Source organism: Danio rerio, chromosome 2, assembly GCF_049306965.1.
Source record: "Danio rerio strain Tuebingen ecotype United States chromosome 2, GRCz12tu, whole genome shotgun sequence".
Lineage (NCBI taxonomy): Eukaryota > Metazoa > Chordata > Actinopteri > Cypriniformes > Danionidae > Danio > Danio rerio.
In genome coordinates this window covers 3,447,501-3,467,159 of record NC_133177.1, presented here as the reverse complement: position 1 = coordinate 3,467,159, position 19,659 = coordinate 3,447,501, and the positions used below count along the sequence as shown (strand labels likewise).

Sequence of the window (19,659 nt, the reverse complement as noted above, 5' to 3'; positions counted from 1 at the left end):
TCACTTGCACTACATTTTTCAGTACTCTTCCCATCTTTGCCAATAGACAGAATCCATCCCTGTCGCAGCTACGGAGCCAGAACTGTCGACCTGATGTCTGGGACGGTACCAGCCTGTCCCTCAGCTAAAGGCGCCTGCTCCAGCCACGGTGCCATGAGGCTTAAGCTTTTAATCACTGAGCTTAATCCACTGGACAGCTGGAGAATCTTTACAAGCCAAACGGTGTGTGATGCGGCCTGTTAGTGTGTCCTTTATCATTGTCTGATTCACAGTTATATTAGGAGAGTGGGAAGTAAGCCCTTGAGACCTAGCGGAATGTCAAACCAGCAAAGTCCTATTGGGAACTTGATACCGCCATCATGTTAAAGTGACTTACTGTGCTTTATACGTTTACTTATGAGTCTTACAGGAACAATCACATACAGCACCATATTATTTTATATAAATCACAAAATCAATAATCAAATATTTTGGATATAGATAAAATACATTGTATGGGTCTTGATTATGCCAAAAAACATTAGAATATTAAGTAAAATCATGATGCATGAAAATAAGTCAAAATATTGACAGAATTTCTTCCTTTCTTTCTTTCTTTCTTTCTTTCTTTTTCTTCCTTCCTTCCTTCTTTCTTTCTTTCTTCTTTTCTTTCTTTCTTTCTTTCTTTCTTCCTTCCTTTTTTCTTTTCCTTCCTTCTTTCTTTCTTTCTTTCTTTCTTCCTTCTTTCTTTTCCTTCCTTCCTTCTTTTCTTTTCTTTCTTTCTTTCCTTCTTTCCTTCCTTTCCTCATTCCTTCCTTCCTTCCTTCCTTCCTTCCTTCCTTCTTTCTTTCTTTTTCTTTCTTTCTTTCCTTCCTTCCTCCTTTCTTTTCTTTTTTCTTTTCTTTTCTTTTTTCTTTTCTTTTCTTTTCTTTCTTTCTTTCTTTCTTTCTTTCTTTCTCTTTCTTTCTTTCTTTCTTTCTTTCTTCCTTCCTTTCTTTCTTTCATTCTTTCTTTCTTTTTCTTTTCATTCCTTCATTTCTTTCTTTTCTTTTCTTTTCCTTCCTTACTTTTTTTTCTTTTCTATTCCTTTCTTCCTTCTTCCTTCCTTCTTTTCTTTTCCTTCCTTCCTTCCTTCTTTTCTTTTCCTTCCTTCCTTCTTTCTTTCTTTTCTTTCCTTCCTTTCTTTCTTTCTTTCTTTCTTCCTTCTTTCTTTTCCTTCCTTCCTTCTTTTCTTTTCTTTCTTTCTTTCTTTCTTTCTTTCTTTCTTTCCTTCTTTCTTTCTTTCCTTCCTTTCTTCATTCCTTCCTTCCTTCCTTCCTTCTTTCTTTCTTTTTCTTTCTTTCTTTCCTTCCTTCCTCCTTTCTTTTCTTTTTTCTTTTCTTTTCTTTTCTTTTCTTTTCTTTCTTTCTTTCTTTTTCTTTCTTTCTTTCTTTCTTTCTTTCTTTCTTTCTTTCTTTCTTTCTTTCTTTCTTTATTCCTTCCTTTCTTTCTTTCTTTCTTTCTTTCTTTCTTTCTTTCTTTTTCTTTTCATTCCTTCCTTCTTTCTTTTCTTTTCCTTCCTTTCTTTCTTTTCTTTTCTTTTCCTTCCTTACTTTCTTTTCTTTTCCATTCCTTTCTTCCTTCTTCCTTCCTTCCTTCTTTTCTTTTTCTTCCTTCCTTCCTTCTTTTCTTTCTTTCCTTTCTTTCTTTCTTTCTTTCTTCCTTCCTTCTTTCCTTCTTTCTTTCCTTCTTTCTTTCTTTCTTCCTTCCTTCCTTCCTTGCATTCTTTCCTTCCTTCCTTTCCTTCATTCCACCTTTCGTTTCTTTTTTCTTTTCTTTCTTTCTTTCTTTCCTTTCTTCCTTCCTTCTTTCTTTCTTTCTTTCTTTCTTTCTTTCTTTCTTTCCTTCCTTCCTCCTTTCTTTTCTTTTTTCTTTTATTTTCTTTCTTTCTTTCTTTTCTTTTCATTCCTTCCTTCTTTCTTTTTCCTTCCTTCCTTCCTTCCTTCTTTTCTTTCCTCCCTTCCTCCCTCCCTCCCTTTCTTTCTTTCTTTCTTTCTTTCTTTCTTTCTTTCTTTCTTTCTTAATGCACCTGTATTCTAATGTGTTACCACAGCTTTCAACCCAATTATCCACCCAAGTGCAGTGAGACATATTAAAAATGATTATGAGCTGGGTGGTCTGTAAATGTCATCTTGCGTTTCCTCCAGTTTCTCAGTATTATGTAAAAGATAACACAGAAATCCAGTAAGTGAATAAACATTGAGACACGGAGTGTTTAAGAAAAAAAAAAAATAGAGGAGCCATGGGGACTGACTTTTTTAAATATCTTCTTGTGTCTTGGCCAAGTAAGATGCGCCAAGCTCCGTTATTTTTCCCTCTGCGCTTTGACAAGGGTTCGTGAGAGATTAACGGCTGTCATTCTGTGGGCCATATTTTCTTAAGCAGTCACACTATTTACTGTCTCTTGTTTTGTCTCACTTTTTTTAGACCTTTTCACCTGCGGATGTGGAAGAAAATAAATGCCATCCTTGACAAGGTATTCCAATGAGAATAAGAAAAAAGACATCTGATTTGTAGATAGTGGATCACCGGCTCTCAAAGTCTCCATGCATGTATTGCAATTTTGGTTCTTGCAACACATTTCAAAGAAGTTAGAGCAGTAAAGCATTTACCACTTTTGCAATTATTTTTGACAGCTTCTAAAAGACATTTAGAGACAGAAGACACCAAGGCTGCGTCCGAAACCGCCTACTACTCAGTAGGTACTGCATTTGAATTTAAACAAACTACTCGGTCATTAGAAAAGTATGTTCTATACAGTATGAATGTGAAAAGTATGAATGGAATTCGGACGTACTACATCTGCCATTTTGTCATGGTCACGTGACCTACCTGCCTCAGTTGCGTAGCTTCTCTTCCATTCATGAATTCGCTCGCGGGGCATCATGGGATAGCGCAGCATGCATGGGATGCGCACTCCAGAATCTCGCCGGAAGTAGTAAGTCATCCGGGTTCTACTCACATACTGATTTTCAAATTATATGAAGTCGGACTTACTACTCAGCTCACACACTGATTTTAGCGTACTGTATAGTATGGAAGTATGCGGTTTTGGAGGCAGCCCAAAAGATGAAGCGTTTCAGCTGTAATTTTGTCTCATTCTTCCTGCAAACAAGTCTTAAGGTGGGCAACAGAACAGGGTCTTCGTTGTCGCATTTCACACTTCAAAATGCACCCCACATTCTCTATTATAGACAGGTCAGGACTGCAGACAGGCCAGTCGAGTACTCGTATTCTCTTCCTCCACACCCAGGACTTTGAAATGTGTGCAGAATGTGATTTTGCATTGTCTTGTTAAAAAATACCCTGGAAAAAAATGTCTTCTTGAAGGCAGCATATTGTGCTCCAAAATCACTATGTACTTGATTTTGTAATTGAAAAAAAAAACTCAATTCCTGGAGGGCTGCAGCCCTGCACAGTTTAGTTCCAAGCCTAATTAAACACACCTAATCGAAATAAGTGAGTCCTTCAGGCTTGTTTGAAACCTACAGGTAAGTGTGTTGGAGCAGGGTTGGAACTAAACTGTGTAGGGCAGCGACCCTCCAGGAATTGAGTTTGACACCCCTGGTCTAGATGATCCTTTTCTTCTTTGGTCTGTAGCACACAGTATCCATTGCTCCCCAAAAATGCTTGATATGCTGATTCACAAGACATGTTTCCACTGTGTGATGGTCCATCCCAGATGCCTCTGAGCCCAGAGAAGTGAACAGCGCTTCTGGACACTGTTAACATAGGTCTTTCTTTTGGCACGATACAGTTTGAACTGGCATTTGTGGATGTAACCATGCATTGTGGTACTTCTCAAAGGTTTGCCAAAGTAGTCCTGAGCCTATATCGCTCATAAATGATTGAGGATTCTTGATGCAGTGCCGTCTGAGCGATTGGAGATCACAATAGTTCATCTTAGGCTTGCGCCCTTGTCCTTTACGCACAGAAATTCCTCCAGATTTCTTGAATCTTTTAATGATGTTCTGCACTATTGAATGTGAAATATCCAAATGTCTTCCTCTCTTTCTTTGAGGAACATTGTTTTTAAACATTTCAATAATTTTCTTATGTATTTGTTGGCAAACTGGCGATCCTCAGCCCATCTTTGCTCCTAAAAAACTAGGCCTTTCTTGGATGCTGCTTTTGTACCAAATCTAATAACATCACCTGTTTAAAATCATCATTATTTCACCAGTTTACCTGATTACTAGGCCTTAATTCCTCCTGTCACACCTTTTTTTGAAATGTGTTGTGAGAGTGAAATAGTAAAGATATATATGTTTATATGTTCTGTTTGTTTAAATTTAATGTCAGTTCTAATTCATTAATTGGTTGGTTGGATAATGCTTTGCCATTTAATGTAATGCACATACTTTATTATCTAACCATGTCATCAGGGGCGGACTGGGACTAAAAATCAGCCCTGGCACTGAAGCCACATCAGCCCACATTATCACACCGACACAGCCCCACCCTCGGACACGCATATTCACTACTTTTATTGGTGTACAGATGGTAAAATTATATAAGCAGTACCATATGTAATAGATGTTTAATAGATATTTATTTTGTGTTTGGACTTGTGAGGGAAACCGGGACGAAACCCACACGAACATACAAACTCCACACACAAACACCAATGACCCAGCCGAGGCTCGAACCATTGACCTTTTTGCTGTGAGGCGGCAGCGCTACCCATTGTGCTGTCCCCTTTTGAGACTATTTCAGTTAATTTTATGCATTTGGCAGAGTCATTTTTAAGTTTCTCTAAGTTTTTGGCACCGCCTTTCCTTTTTTTTACGGTCCATCTCTGACAATTAGCTTGTGTTGCACCTAATGTTTGTTTGACATTCTAGCCAGATTTTGATTATGTCCACATAACCTCTGATTGGGTCGGCCCATCTCGAAACCAGCTGGCCATCGCCGATTGGGCCAATGCTTCACATTTATTATTATTACTATTATCATCATCATTATCATCATCATCATAATATTCACATCTTGCAAGAAACAAAAACTGCCCGTATGTAAAAGCAATACTTCTAAAAATATTTAATAAAAAATAGCATACCGGCCCACATTTAAAAAATGGTCCAGCCCTTCTGGCATTTGCCAGAATTGCCAGGTGGCCAGTCCGCCCCTGCATGTCATAGCAAAGCATTGTGCTAAATTTCAGAACTTCTACTTCGGTCTAAATTGAAAGGTATCAACCGGCTACCTATATCAGATAGTGTGTGTGACCAGTTATCACAACATTTTTATCTTTATTCGAAAAAAATATGATAAAATCAAGGTTTAGACCAATAAACTGAATGACATGAATGCAGTTTTGAACTGATTCACCCACAGCAAATGCAGAAAGTACGATCTGCCAGAACCAGAGGCCCGAAGGACAAATCCACATCATGTTTATCTCATTGTATTTGAAATCCAGCTACGGTCTGGCTTTTCCCTCACTGTGCAAGTGCGTCAATGCAAAAAACACATGCTTCATGTATTATTTATAGATCAGTGGTTCTTAAACCTGGGCCTGGGACCCCCCACTCTGCACATTTTGAATGTGTCCCTTATTTGACACTCCACGTGATTCAGATCATCAGCCTTGCTAAGTGAGAGCTTCATGAACTGAACTGAGTTAAGTGAGAGAGACATGATAAATATGGGGGTCCCAGGACTACATTTAAAAGTCACAGTTAGAGACTGATTTGATTATTCACAATAATAATGTTACTGAGAGGAAACCAGCTGTTTTCAGAATAATTGATCTTGACTTTGCAATCTCTTGTGAGAATACACCCATAAAACTCATATACTTATGGTAATATATGTAAATTACCTACAAGACATGCAAGTTGATATTTGGATTTCACATTTATAAAATATAAGTCATATATGCAACATATGCCTGTTTATTTAGTGCAGCCGCCCAATACATATACAGTGGTGTGAAAAAGTATTTGCCCCCTTACTGATGTGGATGTTTGTCACACTTTATTGTTTTAAATCATCAAACAAATTTAAATATTAGTCAAAGATAACACAATTAAACATATTCTGCACCTTTGAAATGAAGGTTTTTATTATTATATTACTACATAGTCCTGCGATTATGTTAGCCGCCTAAACCTAACAACTGCAATCAAGTGTTTGAGCATGATTCAACTGTTTAAGCTCATGCCACAGCATCTCAATTGTATTCAGGTCAGGACTTTGGCTAGGCCATTTCAAAGTATTCTTTTTTTCAGCCATTGTGAAGTGGACTTGATGGCGTGCTTCGGATTGTTGTCCTGCAACAGAACCCAAGTTCATTCATTCATTTTCTTATCGACTTAGTCCCGTTATTAATCCAGGGTCGCCACAGCGGAATGAACCGCCAACTTATCCAGCAAGTTTTTACGCAGCGGATGCCCTTCCAGCCGCAACCCATATCTGGGAAAAGAACCCAAGTTCGCTTGAGGTTATTAACAGATGGTTAGATGGTCTCTCCTTCAAGATATTTTGGTACACAGTAAAATTCCTGTTTCTACTAGAAAGGCCAGGGAGATAAATATGATATTGAATTATATTTATTTGATGAATATTGTTTGACAAAAAAGTATGGTTTAACAAAACATTGGATTTCAATGATGGAGACCCTGTCCATGCTTGAATCAAGGGTTTGTAGATCCAGCTATGACTGCCAAGGATGAAGGCAAGGGTGGAACCTTCCCCCCTCCGGACAGGGCCAACATGGCGGTGATCTGGAGGATGGTGGGTAAATGTCTGCATCCCTATCTGCAACCAAATGAATGAAATGAGTAGACAATTTAATCGTTGTGTCTTGTGGCTAACCCCATTGCAAAATTTCTCTGGCTCAGATGGGGCCCACACAATCAGCTTCTGATTGGCCCACATGAGGCAGTGAATTATGGTCCATGATTATGTTAGCCGCTTAAACGTAACAAATGCAATTAAGCATTTTCGATAACTTGCAATGAATCACGCGTCTTTGCAGAATTTGATGTAATTCAGTCATATTGAAGTGTTATATGTAACTTTTTAAGCTCATGCCACAGCATCTCAATTGTATTCAGGTCAGGACTTTGACTAGGCCACTCCAAAGTATTCTTTTCTCAGCTATTGAGAAGGGAACTTTTTGGTGTGCTTCGGATTATTGTCCTGCAGCAGAACCCAAGTTCGCTTGAGGTTATTAATAGATGGTTAGTTGGTTTCTCCTTCAAGATATTTTGGTGCACAGCAGAATTCCTGTTTCTTCCAAAAAGACCAGGGAGATAAATATAATATTGAATTACATTTATTTGAGTATTGTTTGACAAAAAGTGTTATTTAACATACATATAATTTCTTTGGCGAAGACCTGTCCGTGCTTGAATCAAATGTTTGTAGATACAGCTATGACTGCCAAGGACGAAGGCAGGACAGGGCCCCTGGGCAGGGCCAACATGGTGGTGATGGGGAGGATGGTGGGTGAATGTCCGCATCAGTATCTTTAATCAAATGAATGAAATAAATGGATAGCTTATATATTCGTTGTTTCTCTTGGCTTCCCACATAGCAAAATTTCTCTGGCCCAAATCTGGCACACATATAATCGGCTTTTGCTTGGCGCGCATGCCGCAGTGAATTACGGTCCATGATTGGGCCAAGTGTGACTTCCATACAAGGGCCAAACAAGAACCATATCTGGGCCAAGTCTCAGCCAAGTTAATAACCCATAACTGGGCCAAAACTGGTTCAGATATGTTGGTGTGTCACAACTGGAATGAATTTGATAAATTTTGCTTTATGGACATGCTTTTATCTTGAAGCGACACGATTGGTGGATTTCTTTTTTCTTTACTCGAAAAATAAATAAAATGTATTTTAAAAGTGAATCAAGATAGGCCAAATGTATGTGGCCCACATATACATTTTTAACATCTGGGCCAAATACTGCATTTAATATCTGGCCCAAGTCTTATGTGCTGCCTTAAAGACGGTGCCACCTCTGCCAAACCTGGGCCATGTTTGGCCCACATGCAATATGAATGCCTGCTATGCCAGCTTTATGCCAAATCTGGTCCAGAATTCTTTGCTACCTGCGTATATATTGGTTGGAACTGATTGTGATGAGTGACGTGACATTGGGTCTTCCTGGTAGAACTAGCACTAACAGCTACATTTCCATATCCCACAGCAGATCTTCCAGGTCCTGAAGCAGCACAACAGCCCCAGATCTGTTATCTGCACTCACACATTTAAAGTACCAAATGTCTGGCTATTTGCTGTGAGAATAAGTTTTGGTGGCTTTTTGAAAGAGTTCCCACGATATAGATTTGCTGGAGTTACTTTCCAGTGGTTGTAAATGGATGGACAAATTGAAGAAAATGCTTGGACTCTGTCATGCCAGAGCACATGCAACACGCTCTGACTTGCACCGCTGCAACTGTGGGAGTATCCTTAAAAACACTGGCAATGCGTTCATGTAGTTTTTGCGCACTAAGTGGGGGATAAAAGGCTGTAAATTGCTGTTGATGCACTCAGTAATTGGCCTGAGGTGGCTATTAAGAGATCTACAACAGCTGAATAAACAATTGGGAGACTAGGGAAAATCTTTAGTAGAGTTGGACCACCACTACAGCTTGTTTAAGGAAATGGTCCCCAATTTTCATCCCAGAGGATGATCATATTCATACATACAAATGGAGTACAACATATCAAATCATCTGCATTTCGTCCTGGAAGAAAGGGATTATAAAAAGGATTCACCAAGACAGGTTATTGGATTACACTCTACGTGATTGGGGCTGTTCATAAGACTGCCATGAAACCTTTATAATCATGCATAATATTACATTTACATTCAGTCATTTAGCAGATGCTTTTGTCCTACTATCAGAATTTTCAGGAAATCAGTTGGACAAAAAATTGACTCGGATTTCGTTCCAAATAAACATGTTAGCTATATTATCATACAGTATAACCAATAAGCCCTGGTCAAAAAATTGTGTTGCTCCGTCTTTCTTTTTCACCATGGTATATCTTAAAATACACTGTTTAAAAAAACTGCAATTTTACGGTTTATTTTTAAAATAAAGTTACAAAAAATTTAAAAGTAAAAAAAAAATTAATAACGGCAAATAATTACAGAAATTTATCATAAAATAACAGATATTAAATTACATAAATTTACCAGAAATTAAAATTTAAGGAAATTTCTGTAATTTAATATCTGTTATTTTATAGTATATTTCTGTAAAATAAAATTCTGACCAAAAAAATTGCATTAAAACAAAACTGGACGTTTTGAACATTCTGGATGTGAATGTTATTCAAAAACAACATTTCTGTAACCTAACGGGAATGTTCAGGAATGTCTTATAATGCAAAAAGCCACATGCTGCACAAAACAAGACAGGAAGGCATATGGAGTCATATAAACACGAGCCACGTGCTACACAAAACAACAACGCAAGGTGCAAGACACGAGCAGCTGATGAGTGAGTGAACATCCAGCTGTGCAATCACACATGCAGCATGTCTCGGTACTGAACTGAAACCAAACTAGACAGACTGAACACGCCACGCATGATCAACAAACACATGGACAAGAGAGCGCGCAACTCAAGCTTGCCACCGCACGCCCACTACAAAACCCAGACTAGAAAGTGCACAGCCTGGGAGAACTCTAACCATAACCGCTCATTCAAGACAAAACAGAAGCAGTGTCCGAGCGCTGTCACCAAAACAAGAATAAACAAGACCGAGTTGACAGAACACTGAAAGGTGTAGGCTTAAGTGAAGCCACGTTTTTAAAACTGTTCACACAATCAGCCAAGCAGAAGTCTATGCAGAGCAAACTGTCAATCATGTTTCTATGTCAAGCGGCAACCTCCTGCTCTCCCTCGGGGAGCCAATACGGAGATGACTAAAACTGCAATTCATCGACTCGCCTTGGGGGGCTGGCTTCAGGAAATCCAGATGATTTCTGACTGCAATGGTAAATAAGCCAATTTTACATCTGATAAAAACATGTTCACAGCCTGTTACAAAAGATAGCTTTGGTGCATTTACCTATGATTACCCTTCATGACAACTGTGAGGGGGTGAGTTTTTTTTATAACTCATGTGTTTCGTTTTTAATGTTATAATAAGGCCCAATTCCAATTCTATTTATGTACCCCTACCTCTTCCCCTTTGCCCTTATAACCGAGGGTGAAGGGGAAGGGCTTCAAAATTTACCCCTAAGAATTGGGACGGCACTACAGCACCTGCACTCGTCATCATATGTCCTCGCAATCTCCTGCTTCATGTGCGATCAGACGATCGCGACTGCTGTAGTTATTCCAGTTTTATTATTTCTTGGTATTTATCTTCAGGAAACCACTAAAGGCATATAGGATGTTATTATAACGATATAATGTGGCAATAAGATCGTAACTGTACTGTGTATTTACACAGTGGCCTTATTCATCAATGTAAACACAACAAAAACCACATTAACATTATAGCAGACACTGTAAAAAGCCCATTGTCAGCCACTAGACATTAATGACAGGGTTATCCGAGTGTCAGAATGTCGTGGGACTGCTCTACAGGAGTTGTTAATAGGGATTATAGATCGCGAAATTTAGGGGTTTTTTTTAAGCATGACGGTAAAACACGAACGCGGTTATGAATATATTAAAATGTGTTTGTTTGTCGTAAAAATTCGTAATAATGACAAAAAATACTAATTTGTGGATCTCCTTACTTCCGGGTTCAGCAATACTGCCGTTGTGGCAGGTGCACTCTGGGAAATTTTCTTACCCCTTGGTTTCTAGTGTGGTCCTGAAAAATCTTCGTTCGAAGGGCTATTCACCCTCTCCCCTTAGCCCTACGCCTTCAAGCTAAAGAGAATTGGGACACCCCTACCCCTTGGTGTGCATGCGCAAAACGAAGGGGAAGGGGAAGGGCTAAGGGGTAGAATTGGGATTGGGCCTAAGTCTGCATTATTAAGGGCATTGCCACTTGAGTGACAGCTAGGTCTCGCTGCTCGCTGTCTCATCACATTAGTTGATTCCGGCTGATTAGCCGCTGAACTCGGCTTATACATCGTATTCTTGTTTTGTTTAATGTTTCTTTACACAATCAGTTGCCTTTTGGGATTATTTGCTACAATTATCAGATGATATGGAATGCTGTGTGCACTTAATTGTACTCACAAACCGATCGGGTCAATCAGTTGTTTTAAAAACACTATTGGTTGGGTTTAGGGAAGGAGGAGGGTGGGTCAGTCGACAGGGTTCAGTCATTAAATAAGTCAGTAAGTCAACAGTGGTCTGTGGTGGATTTTGTGAGAACAGCAGGCACGAATGGCACTCACGATGGAAATTTGAGATCTCAAAAAGCACAGAAAGCGGCGTCTGGTAAATTAGCGAAAACAAAAACAAAAGAATGTAGCTCCTGGATCATATTTGGGACTCTCCAGAAATGTATATAGCGGTACATTTTCAGAATGAGCCTGGATTGCGTTCTTGATGTCTAACTGAGAGTTGGAGCAGGTCTTTTTATCCCAGTTCTGTGGACATCCTTATATGCGTTACAACTGTTAATACGCTCCTGTCAATCAATTTGATGGGTGGGGAAAACCGCACTCTTACATAACATTGCAGTGGGCCTCAAAATCACTGCAAGTTGGATCCTATTTTAACATCAGGAAATTAAAAAAGAGACTTTTTTGGGTTTATATCACTTCAATAAGAATGTGGACACACAATACCTACACATCCCACATAGAAAAATATCTCTGGCCCAAACAACCAGCTTTTGCTTGGCCCACATGCTGCAGTCAAGTACGGTACATAATTGAACCAAGTCTGGCTTCCAGACAAGGGCCAAACAAAGATCATATCTGGGCCAAGTCTCAGCCAAGGTAATAACCCATAACTAAGCTTGAACTGGGCCAGATATATTGGTGTGTCAATGTCAATGAAACTACAATGATAAACCCACGAAGTATTGCGCTTTAGGCATGCTATGGGTGTGTTTTTTTTTTCTCGATGCAACCTAATTGGTGGAATTTTTTTCTTTATTTAAAAATGTATTTTAAATGTCAAGTAAGACCAAATTTACATGGTCCACATATTAATTATTAACATCTGGGATAAATACTACATTTGGTCAAATATGTTGTAGTGTGCCGTCTTAAAGACGGTGACACCTCTGCCAAACCAGGGCCATTTTTGGCCCACATGTTGTATGCCAGTGCTGGATGAATGCCTGATTTATGCCAAATCTGGGCCAGAATTATTTGCTATCTGGGATATTTCTGTCTAAACAGCTTCCAAAAGTTAATTTAGCATCTTAGGTGCCATTTAGGTTTCGTGGTTCACTAGTTTTAGGGGTGTTTTGACTTGATAACAAGGTACCAACAATCCTGTACAAGTAAATCTAGTGTGTTTCCACATCACATGCACACTATTTGCTTAATATGAACTATACAGCATGAATGTTTACCTCAAAGGAAAGTATCTGATGTATCTGGTGGTTATAACAGCTCGACTGATCCTATGATCTCTCCACAAGCCCTTTTAGTTGCCTAGAAGCAGTACCTGTGTAAACACTGTTCACTCGCAGTGCAAACTCTTCCATTTCTGCGGCTTCTTCACCTCGTAGCCCTTGATTTCACATCCAACCGCAGGCAGAATGAAACTGCCTCAGCACAAAAACTCTTGTGGAATGGCCAACTACACACTTCTGCTCGACAGGAGGCTAGTAAGGGGACCGCCGGGTGCTGTTCTGCTGTTTTTACACAGGAGAGTTTTGACTGACAAATGATCTCACTTTCCCACCCTTCTTGACCACGTCAACCCTGCTGTGGGGCTCAGCAGACAAAATGATGAGAACAGAGGAAACAGATTGCCCGAGAGTTTGTGTGTGTGTGTGTGTGTGTGTGTGTGTGTGCCTGTGCCTGTGCCTGCTTGGTATTTTTTTACAGTCTTTACTCTAGTTGCACCCACTTCCTCAATGGTAACAGCTGTCAAAACGTTGCAGAATTACAGTACACCGCACCACTACGGCTGGCGTTTGAGCCTGGCACAGCACAGGAAGTTTGGAGGGGTGATGCATGCTGGGAATAAGGGCCATACGGTTTCTCAGAGCAAGGTGAGAGCAGCCCTAGGGAGGGAAAGCTAATATGGATGAGAGCGGCTATGCTAATGCTAGTAATTCCCTAACATATGTCAGACATGTAGCAGGAGTTATGTTTTTGTTATTGCATTACACTTACATGCACAGACTAAAGCGCAGACTATTCTCAGTAAGTTTGAATGGATTGTTTGAATCTTTGAATCAGTAAATGAAGACTTGCTCTCAATGAATAATTTGATTCAGTAATAAGAGACTTGGACTGAATGAACTGTTTGAATCAATGAATCGGAAACTGTATATTCGTTCTGAATAGATCATTTGAATCAGCAAATCAGTACTTGGAGATTCACCTTGATCGAAAAATTTATATCAGTGAATCGCTCTGAAAGGACTATTTAAATAAGTTAATCTGTAACTGGAGACTTGCAATGAATGGACTGTCTGAATTAGTGAATCATAACTGTATATTTGCTCTAAATAGATCATTTGAATAAGCAAATCAGTAATTGTAGATTCACTTTAAATAAATCATTTGAATCAGTGAATCATTAACTGGAGATTTGCTCTGAATAGATTGTTTGATTGAGTGAATCGGTAACTGAAAACTTGCAATGAATGACTTATTTTAATCAGTGAATCAGTAACTAAAGACTTGCACTGAATAAATTGTTTGAATCAGTGAATCAGTAACTGGAGATTCACTCTGAATGGATCATTTGAATCAGCAAACCAGTAACTGAAGACTCACTCTGAATGGATTGTTTGAATCAGTGAATCAGTAACTGTAGACTCACTCTGAATAGATTGTTTCAAATAGTGAATCAGTAACTTGAGACTCCCTATAAAGGGAGTGTTTGAATCTGTGAATCAGTAAATGGAGACTTGATCTGAATATATCACTTGAATCAGTAACTCAAGACTCCATCTGAACAGATCGTTTCAACTAGTGAATCAGTACCTGGTATCTCCCTCTGAATGAATTGTTTGAATCTGTGAATCAGTAACTGGAGAGTTGCACTGAGTGGACTGTTTGAATCTGCGAATGAGTAACTGAAAACTCACTCTGAATGGATCATTTGAATCAGTGAATCAGTAACTGGAGACTTGCTTTAAATAAATCACTTGAATCAGTGAATCAGTTACTCAAGACTCCATCCCAACGATTCGTTTCAAATAGTGAATCAGTACTTGGTGACTCCCTTTGAAGGATTGGTTTGAATCTGTTAATCAATAACTGGTCACTCCATCTGAAAGAATCGTTTGAATCTGTTAATCAATAACTGGAGACTTGCATAGGATTGACAGTTTAAATCAGTAAATCAGTAACTGGATCATCTGATTCTTTGAATCAGTGATTGGAGACTTGCACTGAATGGATTGTTTGAATCAGTGAATTGGTAACTGAAGACTCACTCTGAATGGATTTCTTGAATTTGTGACTCAGTTACTCGAGACTCGCTCTGAATGGATCATTTGAAACTGTGAATGAGTAACTGGAGATTTTCTTTGATTCGATTATTTGAATTAGTGAATCAGTAACTGGAGACTCGCACTGAATAGATCATTTGAATCAGTGAATCAGTAACTAGAGACTTGCATTGAATGGATTGTTTGAATTAATGAATCTGTAACTGAAGATCTCTCTGAATGGATTGTTTGAATCAGACATCCTTTGAATCAGTAACTAACGGTTCAAAATGACCTGTTCAGCGTGAGTTACTGATTCACTAATTAAAACAATTCGTTCAGGACTACTCTTCACTTACTCAGACTTGGAATAGAGATTACAAGTACTATAGTTATTTTTTAAGGTGCCTCTGTATGTTATCATTGTAAAAACATAGTATTACCACTGAAAGTGTATTATTATTACTTTGCTGTTTATTTTTATGCTTCACTTGTGGCTAAATGCCATTAGCAATACGATGATGAGAGCATTATGCTAGAACTTTTATTTCTGGCTGTACTTCTACTGTCATAATCAGATGGGGAAAAAAGTCGATCTGTCAATAACAAATCATTTCTGAGCAAATATCCTGTGTTCTACACCAGTGGTATTGGGAAACTCTCATTATAAAGTCTTCCACAGCTGCTGGAGAACTTGAGGCTGTTGACCTGAACAAAAGACCCTCAGTGGGGAGCGAGTATCACAATCTGGCAACGCTTTTTGACTTCTGATTCAACATAATCAGAGATTCTTGAGCCATATCAGTATGATGTGGAACAACTCTGCAAAAAGTGTAATCGGAGAGCTGCGTATAAACGTTACTCTGCTGTTTATTGCATGCAAATCATTATCGCATTTGGTACATGTCAGAACAAAGTTACAACTGATCTGATTCTGTATTCACAAAACATTTTTCAGCATCTTACCATAAGGGGTTGTTCACACAGATTGTGTTTTTCATTTCCAGTGCACTACTTTTAGATTGCTTTTCAAATAGTGACAATAAATAAATACATTTAATGGATTGAATTGATTTGAATGGATTGCTTGAATCAGTGAATCGGTAATTAGAGATTTACTCTGAATGGATCATTTTAATCAGTGAATCAGTAACTGGAGACTCACTCTGAATATTATTTGAATAAGTGAATCAGTAACTGGAGAGTCACTCTGAATGAATCATTTGAATCTGTAAATCAGTAACTGGAGACTTGTTTCAATGGATCATTTGAATCTGTCAATAAGTAACTGGAGACTCACTCTGAATGAATTGTTTGAATTAGTGAATCATAAACTGGAGACTCACTCTGAACGAATCGTTTGAATCTGTAAATCAGTAACTGAAGACTTGCTCTGAATAAGGTGTTTGAATTAGTGAATCATAAACTGGACACTCACTCTGAATGAATCATTTGAATTTGTAAATCAGTAACTGGAGACACATTCTGAATGAATCGTTTGAATCTGTAAATCAGTAACTGGAGACTCGCTGTGAGTGACTCGTTTGAATCTGTAAATCAGTAACTGGAGACTCACTGTGAGTGACTCGTTTGAATCTGTAAATCAGTAACTTGAGACTCACTGTGAGTGACTCGTTTGAATCTGTAAATCAGTAACTGGAGACTCACTGTGCGTGACTCGTTTGAATCTGTAAATCAGTAACTGGAGACTCACTGTGAGTGACTCGTTTGAATCTGTAAATCAGTAACTTGAGACTCACTGTGAGTGACTCGTTTGAATCTGTAAATCAGTAACTGGAGACTCACTGTGCGTGACTCGTTTGAATCTGTAAATCAGTAACTGGAGACTCACTGTGAGTGACTCGTTTGAATCTGTAAATCAGTAACTTGAGACTCACTGTGAGTGACTCGTTTGAATCTGTAAATCAGTAACTGGAGACTCACTGTGAGTGACTCAATTGAATCTGTAAATCGGTAACTGGAGACTCGCTCTGACTGAATTGTTTGAATTAGTGAATCATAAACTGGAGACTCGCTCTGAATAGATCATTTGAATTTGTAAATCAGTAACTTTAGACTCACTCTGAATGGATTGAATCAATGAATCAGTATCAGAAACAAAATAAAAACGAATGAAATGCAAAACTATATAAACCTCGGTTTCATTTTAAAAACAATTTTGGGGTATTATAAATGTGATAATGTGAATAAGCTTTTGTTATTAATCTATTTACATTGTGGATAAGGTTTCATATTAAGTGTGCTTTTTCTAATAAAAACTCCTGTTTTACAGTGTTCTATAGGGAACTGAACATTCACTTATGTACTAATCAACATAGGACTAGTAGAAAATCAATTGAAACTGTCCATTTTAAGTTGTATTTGTAGTTTACTTGTTTTGTTTTGTGTTATTTGTGTATTTTTTTAATTAATGTATGTTTTTTTTTTTTTTTTGTACAATTATTATTATATACCATTTATCATCCTGGCATTGTTTGCTCTATTGTCATGTATCTGTTGTTTAAAGCATAGAAATTAAATAAATCATATTTAATAATAAAAATAATAAAATAATAATAATAATAATAAATAGTCGTAATAATATAATAAATTATATTAATAATAAATGATAAATAATTAATAAATAACAATAAATAATAATAATGATAATAATAACAAATAGCATTAAAATAATAATAATAATAATAATAATAATAATAATAATAATAAAAATCGATAGCAATAATAATAATAATAGTAATAAAAATAATTAATAATAAATAAATAATAAATAAATAATAATAATCAATAGTAATAATAAAATAATAAATAAAACAAACACACACACATATATGTATCACGTCCATCTGCTCAAATGTGCATCTTCTCAGCTCACCATTTCTCACTAATGAATTCTCTGGCGGCAACAAATTGGAGCCTCTTCTCCAGTTATAGCCGTACAGCGGAAGATGCTTCTCCACTGGGATTCTGAAATGTGAACTCTCCACTCCAGCATTTGACGATACAGTTAGGAAAGCCATCAATTACAAAGCGATTGTGTAAATCTGTGTTTGGAGAAAAGCACCTTGAGACAGCTGCTTCCTGCCTGTAATTCATCTCTGGGCTCCCAAAACAGGATAAAGGCAAGAGCAGGAAACTGCGACACCATGTCGGTCAGTTTCAAGTTCCTAGTTCCTTGACGTTTCTTCACACTTAATTGTGTGTGTTTATCCACATTTCAGAGGAAAGGGGGGTCAGCGACTCACTGGATGATTTATATATTACCATATTACGTGGTATTCTGACAGCATTGTTAAAGGGAAAGTTCACTCTAAAAAACATTAAGAATAATTCTTCTTACCAATTACTCAAGTGGATCTAAACGTTTATGAATTTCTTTGGAAAACAAAAGAAAGTTGGGGGGGAAGCAGCCATTGATATATATATATATATGTTTAAATCACACTGAACTGAGCTAAACTGATCTGAACTGAACTTAAACACTAAAACCTGAACTACACTGTTCCAGTTACTATGACCATTTATGTGAAGCTGCTTTGACACAATCTACATTGTAAAAGCGCTATACAAATAAAGCTGAATTGAATATATATATATATATATATATATATATATATATATATATATATATATATATATATATATATATATATAGTACAAAAAGTACTATGGATGTCAATGGATGCTTTTTTCAACATTCTTCAAAATATCTTCTATTGTATTCAACAAAATAAAAAATAAAAACTCTGGTTTGGAACAAATAACAAATGAGGAAATATTGACATAATCTTCATTTTTTGGGTGAACTGTCCCTTTAAAAACTACTTTCTCTCTATCTTTTTGTAAAACTGGCCTGACATAATTTGGACTTCTTTTTTAACATTTAGTCTCATTTATTGTTATCCTTATTGTTGTTAAACATTATTATTATTATTATTATTATTATTATTATTATTATTATTATTATTAATAATATTATTATTATTATTAGTAGTAGTAGTAGTAGTAGTAGTATCAATATTATTATTATTAGTAGTAGTAGTAGTTATTATTATTATTATTATTATTATTGAAACACATTTTTTTTTGTAAAACTGGCCTGACATATTTTTGACTTCTTTTTTAATATGTAGTCTCATTTATTGTTATCCATGTTGTTGAACATTATTATTATTATTATTAGTAGTAGTAGTAGTAGTAGTAGTAGTAGTAGTATTTAAAGATGATGTACAACAATTTATTTTCAACATTATTTAGAAAACACATATTTTATTATTACAACATTTCTTTTTGTTATTAATGTTATTGATTATTATTATTATTATTATTATTATTATTATTATTATTATTATTATTATTAATGTTTTTATAATTATTAACACATTTCTATTACATTACATTATTTTTACACATAATCTTAACATGTAGTGTTATCATTTTTGTTATAAACCATGATTATTATTAATTTTATTAGTTGTTGTTGTCATAAGTTGTTGTTGTCATTATTAATATTGTTTAAACATGATAACAGTTGAGAAAACAATTTCTGTTCAACAAATATTCAGAAAACACATATATATTTATTTTTTAATTTTAAAAACACAATCTCAACACTTATTGTTCTTATTATTTTATATATTATTGTTGTTGTTGTTATACTTATTATTACTAGCACATTAATACACATCTTAACATTGTATTATCATTTTTGTCATAAACAATAATAGTTATTATTATTTAAGCGTTTATTAATTGTATTATTATTATTTATATTATTATTATCATCATTATTATTACTAACACCTTTCTGTTACATAACATTATCATTACACAATCTTAACATTTATTGTTATAATTTTTTGTTATAAATATTTTTTAATTTAGACAAAACACCATTTTTCATCTTTAATATCAAAATCTAAAAAAACTTGCTTATTGCTGCTGTTATTATTAATAATTATTTTTATTAACTTTATTAATTAATAATAAAGTTGATGTACAACAATTTCTATTTAATAATATTCAGATAAAAAAACCCGCATCTTAAAATCTCAAACAAAATCACAACATTCTTTAAAAACTTTTATTATTTTCAGATTTTCTTGCCTTTGTTAT

General features: G+C 36.3%; 1 long non-coding RNA gene across 1 annotated transcript; it reads right to left on the bottom strand.

Moving 5' to 3' along the window:
• Positions 1 to 6,556: 6,556 nt before the first annotated feature.
• Positions 6,557 to 9,436, bottom strand: LOC141377694 (uncharacterized). The gene is made up of 2 exons (XR_012390253.1): positions 7,558 to 9,436; positions 6,557 to 7,220 (listed from the first exon to the last, which is right to left on the bottom strand). It is a non-coding gene; the product is annotated as an uncharacterized lncRNA (long non-coding RNA).
• Positions 9,437 to 19,659: the final 10,223 nt, after the last annotated feature.